This window comes from Neovison vison, chromosome 11 (assembly GCF_020171115.1).
Source record: "Neovison vison isolate M4711 chromosome 11, ASM_NN_V1, whole genome shotgun sequence".
NCBI classification, from domain to species: Eukaryota; Metazoa; Chordata; class Mammalia; order Carnivora; family Mustelidae; genus Neogale; species Neogale vison.
This window is the reverse complement of record NC_058101.1, coordinates 185,494,421-185,507,524: the sequence shown is the minus strand read 5'-3', so window position 1 is coordinate 185,507,524 and position 13,104 is coordinate 185,494,421.

The window sequence follows — 13,104 nt, the reverse complement described above, 5'->3', positions numbered from 1 at the left end:
AGCTGAATAGCATGTCTTAACCACTTTCTTGCATAATAAAACCACTGCCTACCTGATGAGGAGCTGCTAGGGAACACTCCAGTACCAGGGGCAAGTCTGGCGCTCTTGCTCTTAGTTTTGCTCCATCCACCTAAGAGAAATTTGCATAGCAATCACCAACTATATTCTATCTGAGATTCCTCTCAACTCTGACGTAAGTCCATATCCTAATTTTGCATTAATCCCTCTTAGCCTAACTACAGCGCACTCAGCATCTTATTTGACTCTGGAACACAAATCTGTCAACCAAGCAATATTAAAGTCTTGCCATACAAGGCTGGTTCCAGTACTTATGAAATTGCATGGTTCTGAAGACAAAGCCTGAGAAAACATCATTCATCTGTACATTCCTCTGTATCTCATGGCATCCTTTTACCACCACCATGCCAAGCCAACCAGAACTCACACTGGCAGGAGAGTGGAGGAAGTAACACTGGAAATATATCAGATGCTGAATTCAAATGCTGTGACAGTGGCAGCAAGATTGTGCACATCATTTCGAAAGAAACTTGGGGGTGAGATGTGGGTAATAGGTGATGGGGATTAAAGAGTGCTCCTGTCGTGAGGAGTACCAGGTAATGTACAGAAGTGTTGAATTACTATATTGTACACCCAAAATATATATTACACTGTATAAACTAGCTGAAATTTGAATAAAAACTTAGAGAAAAAAAAAAAAGACTAGCTTCAAGATTCCACTGGGCCTGCCATGTAATCTCCCTGTGTTTCTCACTCTCCTTACCACCCTTGTCCTTACCACTCAGAAGCAGATCCTCAGGTTGATATTTATTTGATTTGCCATTTCCTGTCTTGTGAGGATTGTATGGGTCCCTATACAATCTCCTAAGTCTACCTATTTTGTTCACCTTTGCATTCCTGACACCTGGAACAGTGTTTGGTATCTAGATGTGTACACATGTCTATAGCTTTTATCACCTCTACTTCTCTCTCAGTTCCAGCAGCTCAGACTATGCACCTTAAGGGGGCATACAGAATCTGTGCCAACTTTAATTATCAAAGAAAAAAGGTTTGCTCATAATAGTCAAGCTAAAGATAGGAAAGAGAACACTTTTGGAAAGCAGAAAATCCTGTTAAGAAGAATAATTAAGCTAAAATGATGTTTTACAATTATTTGCAGTGTTCTAGAAACTTTTTTGAAAATATGAATATTTTATTTATTTGTTTGACAGTTTTACTATATACCTTGCTATGTTCTAAGCACTGGAGATAGAGGTAAAATGAAGAGATCCAGTGTCTTTCAGGCAGTGCCTTATTTAAAAAGTGGGAGATAGAAAATACATATGTAAATGAGCAAACAAGACTATTTCTCATGTTAGTAATTACTATGAAGTGATAAAAACTGGGTAACTGGATAAAGGGTTTCTAGAAAGGGTGGTTACCTTTCTTTGTGTGGTCAGGAAAAACCTGTCTGAAGATATTGTAGTAGAGAATAGAATAGCGAGAAGCAGGACCATGTTCGAACATGAGAGATCATTCCAGGCACAGAAAAGGGAACGTGTTCAAAGGCCCTGAAGCAGGAATGAGCTCAGCATGTTTTAGGGGTAGGACCAGTGAATGAAGTGATAGAATGTTAGGGCACCAACTGGATACAAGTCTAACAGATCACATAGGGAAATGGAGGGTCTAGAAAAAATGTTTTTATCCTAACTTTAAAAAGAAAATGTTTCTTGCTCATGGATTGGAAAAACAAATATTGTGAAAATCTCTATGCTACCTAAAGCAATCTACACATTTAATGCAATCCCTATCAAAATACCATCCACTTTTTTCAAAGAAATGGAACAAATAATCCTAAAATTTATATGAAACCAGAAAAGACCTCGAATAGCCAGAGAAATGTTGAAAAAGAAAGCCAAAGTTGGTGGCATCACAATTCCAGACTTAAAGCTCTATTACAAAGCTATAATTATCAAGACAGTATGGTACCAGCACAAAAAGAGGTACATACATCAATGGAACAGAATAGAAGGCCCAGAAATAGACCCTCAACTCTATGGTCAACTAATCTTTGACAAAACAGGAAAAAATGTCCAATGGAAAAAAGAAAGTCTCTTCAAAAAATGGTGTTGGGAAAATTGGACAGCCACATACAGAAGAATGAAACTAGACCATTTCCTTATACCACACACGAAAACAGACTGAAAATGAATGAAGGACCTCAATGTGAGAAAGGAATACATCAAAATCCTTGAGGAGAACACAGACAGCAACCTCTTCGACCTCAGCCGCAGCAACTTTTTCCTAGGAACATCTCCAAAGATGAGGGAAGCAAGGGCAAAAATGAACTATTAGGACTTCATCAAGATCAAAAGCTTTTGCACAGCAAAGGAAACAGTTAACAAAACAAAAAGAAAATGGACAGAATGGGAGAAGATATTTGCAAACAACATATCAGATAAAGGGCTAGTATCTAAGATCTATAAAGAACTTCTGAAACTCAACACCCTAAGGACAGATAATCCAATCAAGAAATGGGCAGAAGACATGAACAGACATTTCTGCAAAGATGACATCCAGATGGCTAACAGAAACATGATAAAGTGCTCAACATCGGGCGCCTGGGTGGCTCAGTGGGTTAAGCCGCTGCCTTCGGCTCGGGTCATGATCTCAGGGTCCTGGGATCAAGTCCCGCATCGGGCTCTCTGCTCGGCAGGGAGCCTGCTTCCCTCTCTCTCTCTCTGCCTGCCTCTCCATCTACTTGTGATTTCTCTCTGTCAAATAAATAAATAAAATCTTTAAAAAAAAAAAAGTGCTCAACATCACTCAGCATCAGGGAAATACAAATTAAAACCACAATGAGATACCACCTCACACCAGTCAGAATGGCTAAAATTAAAATGTCAGGGGATGACAGATACTGGCAAGGATGTGGAGAAAGGGGAACCCTCCTACACTGTTGGTGAGAATGCAAGCTGGTGCAGCCACTCTGGAAAACAGCATGAAGTTTCCTCAAAAAGTCGAAAATAGAGCTACCCTATAATCCGGCAATCACACTACTGGGTATTTACTCTAAAGGTACAAACATAGTGATCCGAAGGGGCACGTGCACCCAAATGTTTATAGCAACAATGTCCATAATAGCCAAACTATGGGAAGAACTTAGATGTCCATCAACAGATGAATGGATAAAGAAGAGGTGGTATATGTATACAATGGAATACTATGCAGCCATTAAAAAAAATGAAATCTTGCTATTTGCAAGATTTGTTGTGAACTTGTTGTGAATTCAGATACCTGAGGCTCTACCCAGATTTTAATTCACTAGGTTTGTTGGACGTAGACATCTGCATTTTAATAAGCATCTCATGTGATCTGAAGCATGTAAATGTATGGAGGAAAACACTGAAAAAACCGATCTAGATGGCCAATGTTTATCCCAGGACTATATATAAAGAGAGGGGGAGAGAAAAAGAGAGTGAGAGGGAGAATACTGTGTATTGTTCTGGTGGGTGGTTTCCAGTGAAATAAGAGTTCTAGTATTAAGATAAATGATCAAAGAATTATAAGTTTTCAAACTTAAAAAGTTGTGCACTTAATTTTATCAGTTGAAATTATCCTGGTCTAAAAATAATTATTAAAATATATTTTCATGTAAATTTTGAAAGGTACATTGTAATGGAAGAAATACTGAAAGAATTACCAAGTATATATACAAACAAATATATAAGTTGTTAGGGATATTTATTTATAAATTATTGGTTAAAAAACTTATTTAACTCATTTTTGGATGACAAAATATACCCTAGAAAATAGAAATTTAATCCTAGAGATTTCAAGATTATTTGCAGCCATGGTGGGAAAACATGTTACTTAAGCTTATTTTGCTCTATAGATAACTCTCTTATGTCACATAGAGCTGCCCACAATTCTGTTTTAATAAAGGCTGGTGTGAGTGAAGAAATAAGTAAAGTATTATTAAGGAGATATGAAGTATCATCAAAGGAAACACAAGCAATGAATGTTTAGGTATATAAAAATTGAACCGATTCTTATAAGTTATAATAGGGTAATGATGTATGTAAATGACAGGGTATATGATAGTATAACTGATAAAGTCTTGATCTCAAACACATGTGTACACACACACACACAAATATATAAAGGAACCAGCTACAATTTGATGAATAAGTAGTCATAGCTAAAAAACAAAACAAAGCAAAAAAACTTACCCATAAGGAAATAGAAATCATTAACCATACCAAAAAAAAAAAAAAAGAAAGTGCACAGAAACACAAAAACAGTTTTGTTACCATTACAAATAACACAATGCGACCTAAATGTATCATGCTATGTACTGGCTCGTTCTTACTTCAGGGCAACGTGTTTTAGTGTAACAATACCATTGAGAATCCACCTACATGAGTAATATAATATCTATATTAAAATGTGCTATGGAATTATGTACATTTGGAAATATAAATATTCTATAAGTTGTAAAAGTCAAAATAAGAATATGTTTTAACAAATTTTAAGTGTGTAAAATGAATAGTAGCAAGAATTGAAATGTAAATTAGTATTTTTGCTTCTCACGTTTACAGATTTTTTTTTCCATGAAGTTTCTTAAGCATCTTATGTAATAGATAATTTAAATTCCCTGACACACCTCTTTATCAAGAGAAAAAAGAAGGCTTATCTTATATAAGGAAGCATTATTTTTGTTTCTCTATGTTAATGGACCTAGAATCATCTTCCTTTGACAGTTACCGATTCGTTTCTTTGTGGATGATACACTCTCTCAGAATAGCTTCTACCTCTTATCTTCCTGGCATCTCAACCTAAAATCTAAGACAATAAGATCACATTTCAGCATTTCCCTTACTAAGGATTTTTAGTAAGACTTACACACTTGCTGTTCTCAAAACAACTAATGGCACTCAATATTAGTGGTAGATTAGTGGTGAACACTATCCACCATTTTCTACATTTGGGAATCCCATTCTGTAAGCTTCACCAGATGCTGCACTCTTGCCTTCACTGAATTTACAGTCATATCCACTTTCCTGTTGATTACTTTTATGTTCCCAAAGAATATGATAAAGGATATGCCCCAACAAACACAACTCGTTGTTACAGCTGGACTTCTGCCAAAATCCTGTTTGCCAAATGTTCATTCAGCTCTCCAGCTGTGAATGCCTCAAGAATTGCATGTGTCCTTTTCCTGAAGGCCTAAAGTAGAACTAAACCTCCCTTTATAGTACTTATAACCTAACCTGACTTTTCTAAATTCTCCATAAGGAAAGAGGCTTCAAGAGCAAAGAAAAAATTTTTTTAAAAATGAATGCTCTCAGATATTCTTTTGAATTCTTTCATTGTTGCCTGATGACCTGGTTTCTCCAAGGGCACGGTCAAAGTGGGACATTATTCCGTGACCAGACTGCTTAATCTTAGCATCAGAATTCACCTTGATGATAGTTGTGTGAGGAGAGAAAGTATGGTCAACTTTTGAAGTCTGAAAAATATTTTCTGATATGCAAAATTGCCTATTAACTAGCTGAGCAGCATGTCTAAGGTTTCTTTCCCAAGTATTTCACTTTCCCCCTTTTCTTGGAAAAAAAATTAAAGATATTTACATAGTTTCTTTATGCCAGTTTATTAAGAAACTTTAGACTTGAGTATGAGGGAAGAGGTAAAAACAGTTTGTGAAATATCTGGGAAAGGCACCTAGAGGAAAAATTTAAAGGGCATGGCCAAATAACATTTATATGAAAATTTAAAAAGACTATCATCATTGTTTCCAGACCATTATATTGCTCAGCTACATAATTCCTTTTGGAACATAAGGAAGTGGGCAAGCAGAGAAAGCTTGAAACTTGAAATGTAAGTTATAACTTTGCACTGATAGTTTTCAAGAGGAAATTAATTATGTCTCTCTTAACAGAAGGATAATAAAGGAAAGTAGAAGTCTACAGAAGATAGAGAAAAAGGCTATAAAATTTTTTATACTTAAGGTATTTTAACTCCCACATGAAGAGCCAGTGACAAGTACCATAAAATCAGTATGCCCCAGTCAAAACTAAGGATGAACTAATTTTACTCAAGAATGAGAAAAAACCAGCATGAATAATAATTGAAGATTAGGGAAAAGGTATTTAATCACACTTAACTTAAAAAAAAATCTGACCTAAATTATATATTATTCATTCAAATGCACATTATTTGAATGCACTAGATAGTAATTCTTGTAGACACTAAGTATAGCTCTTTTAAACACTCTTGGTGTTTTAAAAGAATAGAAAAGGGGCATTGGTTTAAATCTCTCAGTTAATCATTCTTATAGGAAGTCTTGAGTCCATATAAGGACTTAGCCCAGTTCTCTCCATATACACTGAAATGTACTGCCCAGAAGATAATTTTTTTTAATCTTGAGTCTACAAAATACATGAAGCCTACAAAATACATGAAGCTAGATATGTATCTATCTGTCTACACACACACACACACACACACACACACACACACACATTTTAAAGATTTTATTTATTATTTGACAGAGAGAGAGAGAGAGTGGACAAGCAGGAGAGAGGGAGAAGCAGCCTCCTCACTGAGCTGGGAGCCTGACTCAGGGCTCCATTCCAGGATCCCAGATCATGACTGGAGCCAAAGGAAGACACTTAACCAACTGAGCCACCCAGACACCCCCATAAAGGTATATATTTTTTAAAAATATCAGTATAAATATATCTAAACTGTTCTTTAAATTTTTGCCAGCTGATAACTTTAGAAAATTTAGAGAAATCTACCTAGTACTTGCTGTTATGATTATGAGTCTTCATCTTTGAAGCATATTTTCAGTGACTAATATTCTAAGCTCTATGTCAGATTGAGAGAAGAAAGTTGATTTCATTCTTCAACTTTCCTGGATGGATTCAGATGTTACAGTCTCCCCCCCGCCTCCATTTTTGGGATCAGAGAAAGTCAGAAATATGTTCTCTGTGACCAATTTATATCTTACCAGTTTCTATTTTCAATACTGTTTATTGCTACTAAATAATAATTGGCCTTCCAACATGCTTCCACATATGTATATGGGTATTTCCCCACTTTACAACCATTCTTCATTTACGACGTACCCTATGCATCTGTCAATAAGTGATGTTTCTATGAGCTCATCTGGAGTTCTAGTATTAGAATAAAGCCTTATTTTCAGAGTACAGACAACCAGCAGTAACTTAATTTGCCTTGTGATACTGGCATTTTCTTATAGAAGAGTCTATCTTCCTTCAGAAAACATATTCCATACAACCTAAACATGCTAATTTCAGAGGATAGAGTCTTCTACTTCTACTTAGATAATCCATATACTTACTCCTACATCTTGTGTCCATTCTTATGCTCAGGTACTCATTCTTTCATATTCACTGCTGACTGTTTGGTTTATAAATTATAATTTCTGCCATGAGTATACCAAAAACAGAATTTCTCCTGCACTTTGGACTCCATTTATGATGTTGGGACTCTCCTTGTAGCTAAATTATGAAAATGTTATTTGTACATTTATATTGAACTTTGAGTATTATGGGATTTTAATAATCAAAATCATGTTCCCCCATGACCTGATTAGATAATTTAGTGGCATTCTTTAATTTTAAAATTTCAAATCCAATTGAATAAAAAATGTGCATTTATTAGTTTCCTTCAATGATGGTGATTGAATACATTTGGAATCTTTTTTTTTTTAGCAAGATTTTCTTTTAACAATAAAACCAGACAAAATTCTAAGTCAGTGTCACTCCTTCTATTTACTAGCAGTTGAATCTTAAACATTGTTTAACTTCCTTTTTTTAAATGTTCATACTTAAATCCCTCACTTTATGTTCTTAATCTGTATAGTAAGTACAACACCAATGTCATAGCTGTTATGAAGATTGAGAGGCTATGTTCTGTAAAAACTAGTTCCCTTAAACTAACTTTTTTTCATAATTAAAAATTTTGAGATAACTGTAGATTTATGTGGAGTTGTAAAAAAAAAAAAACAACTTGATACAGAAATTTCCTCATACCTTTTAACTAACTTCCCTAAATGGAAATATTTTGCAAAGCTATAGTACAACATCAAAGCCAGGTTATAACATTGATACAGTTTCTAGCTCTTGTTCAGATTTCCCCAATTTTATCTGTACTACATTGTGTATACATTTGTATTTAAAAAGTATTTAAAACTGGGGCTCCTGGATGGCTCAGTTGGTTAAGCATCTGCTTTTGGCTCAGGTGGTGATCTGGGGATCCTGGGTTGGAGTCCTCCTCCCACCACCAGTTCTGCTCCCTGCTCAACAGGCAGTCTGCTTCTCCTCCTCCCCCTGCTTCTGCTCTCTCTCACATGTGCTTTCTATGTCTGTCACTCAAATAAATAAATAAAATCTTAAAAAAAAAATTTAAACTTAGAAAAAGTTTTTTTAAAAGTATGAAGAGCTTTTTTTTTCTTTTTCCTAAATCATTTTAAGATGTCAACCTAATGCCCTATCACCACCTACATAATGAATTTCTCCAAAGACATTGTTCTACATAACTGAAATATAACCATCAAAATGAGGAATTTGACATTGATAACTACTACCATTTAATCCATAGACTTACTAAATTTTCACCATTTTCCAATAGCATCCTTCATAGAAAAGGATCCAGTTCTGTTCCGTTGGCATATCTGTTTAGTTCCATTCACAGTGGTTCCATTCCTTCGTCTTTACTTGGCTCTCATGACTTGACAATTTAAAAAATTACAGGCCAGTTATTTCGTAGTATGTTTCTCAATTTAGGTTTGTCTGATTTTTTTTTTCATGTCTAGATTTAAGTTAAATATTTTTGGCAGGAATATCAGAAAAAAATGATACACTGTTATTCTCATTGCCCCCCATCAAGTTATAGGCAAATTCAATTCATGCCATTACTGGTGATGTTCATTTGAGTTGATTTTTGTGTGTAGTATAAAAGGTCCATAATTTCTTTGGTTTAAAACAACAAAATCTTTCCTTCCTTCCCTCCTTTGCTCTTTTTTTTCATTTCCTCCTTCTCTCCACCCATCCATCCATCCCTCCCTTCCTTTCTTCCTTCCTTCGTTCCTTCCTAATTTAGTAGACAAACTATTTAGTAAAGATGTGAAAAACTCATCCACACAGGGCAGCAATCTGGCAGGAGATTCCAGAATTTGAGTGAGGTAAGGAGACACCTATGGCAGCTGGTTGCTAATTAGGAAAGAATGCCCAAGTTGAGGAAGATGGCTGGCAGGAGAAGTGGGTGGTGGTGGTCTAGTGTGCAGCAATTGAGACTGAGTTGGGTGAAGGTGTCTTCTATGAGGGAGAATCACAAAAGTACTTGCTATTACATATTGAGGAACCAAGCAGAATGAAGAATTTGTCTTCAAATTCTGGGGGATGGGGAGGGCAGAGAGGAGAGGGATTATGGCTTTAATAAGAACTGGGTACATGTGAAGGGACATGATAAAATAATTATATATCTTGAGAACAATTGGGTTAGATTGATTGCTGCTGGAGGTGGAAATTACAAATAGGGAAAAAGGGAAAACTAGGATGAACCCTGAAATGTTGGACTGAAAATTGAAATATAAACGTCAATTCATAGTTTTCAACTGACAGAAGATAAATAGATATTTGTGGATATAGATATATGGATAGATAAAATAATTACATATAATATAATTCATATATATCCTAGCTCTTTCCTGAGAAGGCTTTGAAGCAGAGATACTCAAAGAGCAATAAACATACCTTTCACTGAAATCTTGCCTTACAAATAACATTCTCCACTAAAAGAAACCAGGGCACCTTGGAGAAATTTCTGATTCCTCAGCTGGGGAAGAGAAGAAAGAGATGAGCCAAGAACAGTTTATTGTATCAGAAAATAAGGAAATGCTCCAAAAATGATGAAATCAAAAGTCAAAAGGATACATGAACCAGTGTGAGCTCCCACTTGTCAAACGTAGAACATTTAAACATTGAAATAAATAGTAATAGTAACAGATTATAACCAACTAAAAAAAATCCACAAGTCCATGCAGATATGAATGAATGAAAGAATGACGAGGAGAAGTGACAGATTTTCTCAAGAGTGGAATGTCAAATAATAAATGCAGAAAGAACTATAGAAGAAGAAAATCATTTGGCTATCATTACAGTAATAAGTAACCCAGACAAAGATATCAATGCACATGATACATTTGGGTGAGTTAGATGATGCACAGGAGGTTTACATAGATTTGATGAAATTCTGCACAAAATACTTAATAATTAGAAAGGTAAAAGAGAGAATCTTTACAATGACTCGAAGCCATAAAAACATACAGAAGACAACATAGGTGTGAGAAACCTCCCTGCCATTGACTTTGGCAACAATTTTTTGTCTATGACATCAAACGTTCAGGCAAGAAAAGATGAATAAACAAGTAGGATTATGCCAAACTAAAAAGTATTTGCAAAGCAGAGGAAACCATAGCAAAATGAAAAAGCAATCTATGGAATAGCAACCCATGGGAGGGAAGAAAATATCTGAAAACCATATATCTGATAAAAAGTTAATATCCAAAATATATAAGGAGCTCATAAAACTCAATAGTAAAAGAGACAACTCTGTTTAAAAATGCACTAAGAAACTGAGTAGGTGTTTTTCTTTCCTTCCAAAGAAGATACACATATGGCCAACAGATATATAAAAAGATTATTTTTTAAATTTTTTTTATAAACATATATATTTTTATCCCCAGGGGTACAGGTCTGTGAATTGCCAGGTTTACACACTTCACAGCACTCACCATAGCACATACCTTCCCCAATGTCCATAACCCCACTCCCCTTCTCCCTATCCCTCTCCCCCCAGCAACCCTCAGTTTGTTTTGTGAGATTGAGAGTCACTTATGGTTTGTCTCCCTCCCAATCCCATCTTGTTTCATTTATTCTTCTCCTACCCCCTTAACCCCCCATGCTGTATCTCCACTTCCTTATATCAGGGAGATCATATGAGAGTTGTCTTTCTTCGATTGACTTATTTCACTAAGCATGATACCCTCTAGTTCCATCCACGGTGTCGCAAATGGCAAGATTTCATTTCTTTTGATGGCTGGATAGTATTCCATCGTGTATATATACCACTTCTTCTTTATCCATTCATCTGTTGATGGACATCTAGGTTCTTTCCATAGTTTGGCTATTGTAGACATTGCTGCTATAAACATATGGGTGCACGTGTCCCTTCGGATCACTACGTTTGTATCTTTAGGGTAAATACCCAGTAGTGCAATTTCTGGGTCATAGGGTAGTTTTATTTTCAACATTTTGAGGAACCTCCATGCTGTTTTCCAGAGTGGTTGCACCAGCTTGCATTCCCAACAAGACTGTAGGAGGGCTCCTCTTTCTCCGCATTCTCACCAGCTTCTGTCATTTCCTGACTTGTTAATTTTAGCCATTCTGACTGGTGTGAGGTGATATCTCATTGTGGTTTTGATTTGTATTTCCCTGATGCCAAGTGATGTTGAGCACTTTTTCATGTTTCTGTTAGCCATCTGGATGTCTTCTTTGCAGAAATGTCTGTTCATGTCTTCTGCCCATTTCTTGATTATATTATTTGTTCTTTGGGTGTTGAGTTTGCTAAGTTCTTTATAGATTTTGGACACTAGCCCTTTATCTGATATGTAGTTTGCAAATATCTTCTCCCATTCTGTACATTGTCTTTTCATTTTGTTAACTGTTCCCTTTGCTGTGCAAAAGCTTTTGATCTTGATAAAATCCCAATAGTTCATTTTTGCCCTTGCTTCCCTTGCCTTTGGTGATGTTCCTAGGAAGAAGTTGCTGCGGCTGAGGTTGAAGAGGTTGCTGCCTGTGTTCTCCTCAAGGATTATGATGGATTCCTTTCTCACATTGAGGTCCTTCATCCATTTTCAGTCTGTTTTAGTGTGTGGTGTAAGGAAATGGTCCAATTTCATTTTTCTGCATGTGGCTGTCCAATTTTCCCAACACCATTTATTGAAGAGGCTGTCTTTTTTCCATTGGACATTCTTTCCTGCTTTGTCGAAGATTAGTTGACCATAGAGTTGAGGGTCTATTTCTGGACTCTCTATTCTGTTCCATTGATCTATGTGTCTGTTTTTGTGCCGGTACCATGTTGTCTTGACTATGACAGCTTTGTAATAGAGCTTGAAGTCCGGAATTGTGATGCCACCAACTTTGACTTTCTTTTTCAATATTCCTTTGGCTATTCGAGGTCTTTTCTGGTTTCATATAAATTTTAGGATTATTTGTTCCATTTCTTTGGAAAAAATGGATGGTATTTTGATAGGGATTGCATTAAATGTGTAGACTGCTTTAGGTAGCATAGACATTTTTACAATATTTATTCTTCCAATCCAGGAGCATGGAACATTTTTCCATTTCTTTGTGTCTTCCTCAATTTCTTTCATGAGTACTTTATAGTTTTCTGAGTATAGATTCTTAGCCTCTTTGGTTAGGTTTATTCCTAGGTATCTTATAGTTTGGGGTGTAATTGTAAATGGAATGGACTCCTTAATTTCTCTTTCTTCTGTCTTGTTGTTGGTGTAGAGAAATGCAACTGATTTCTGTGCATTGATTTTATATCCGGACACTTTACTCAATTCCTGTACAAGTTCTAGCAGTTTTGGAGTAGAGTCTTTTGGGTTTTCCACATATAGTATCATATCATCTGCGAAGAGTGATAGTTTGACTTCTTCTTTGCCGATTGGATGCCTTTAATTTCCTTTTTTTGTCTGATTGCCGAGACTAGGACTTCTAGTACTATGTTGAATAGCAGTGGTGATAATGGACATCCCTGCCGTGTTCCTGACCTGAGCGGAAAAGCTTTCAGTTTTTCTCCATTGAGAATGATATTTGCAGTGGGTTGTTCATAGATGGCTTTGATGATATTGAGGTATGTGCCCTCTACCCCTGCACTTTGAAGAGTTTTGATCAGGAAGGGATGCTGCACTTTGTCAAATGCTTTTTCAGCATCTATTGAGAGTATCATATGGTTCTTGTTCTCTCTTTTATTAATGTGTTGTATCACATTGATTGATTTGCGGATGTT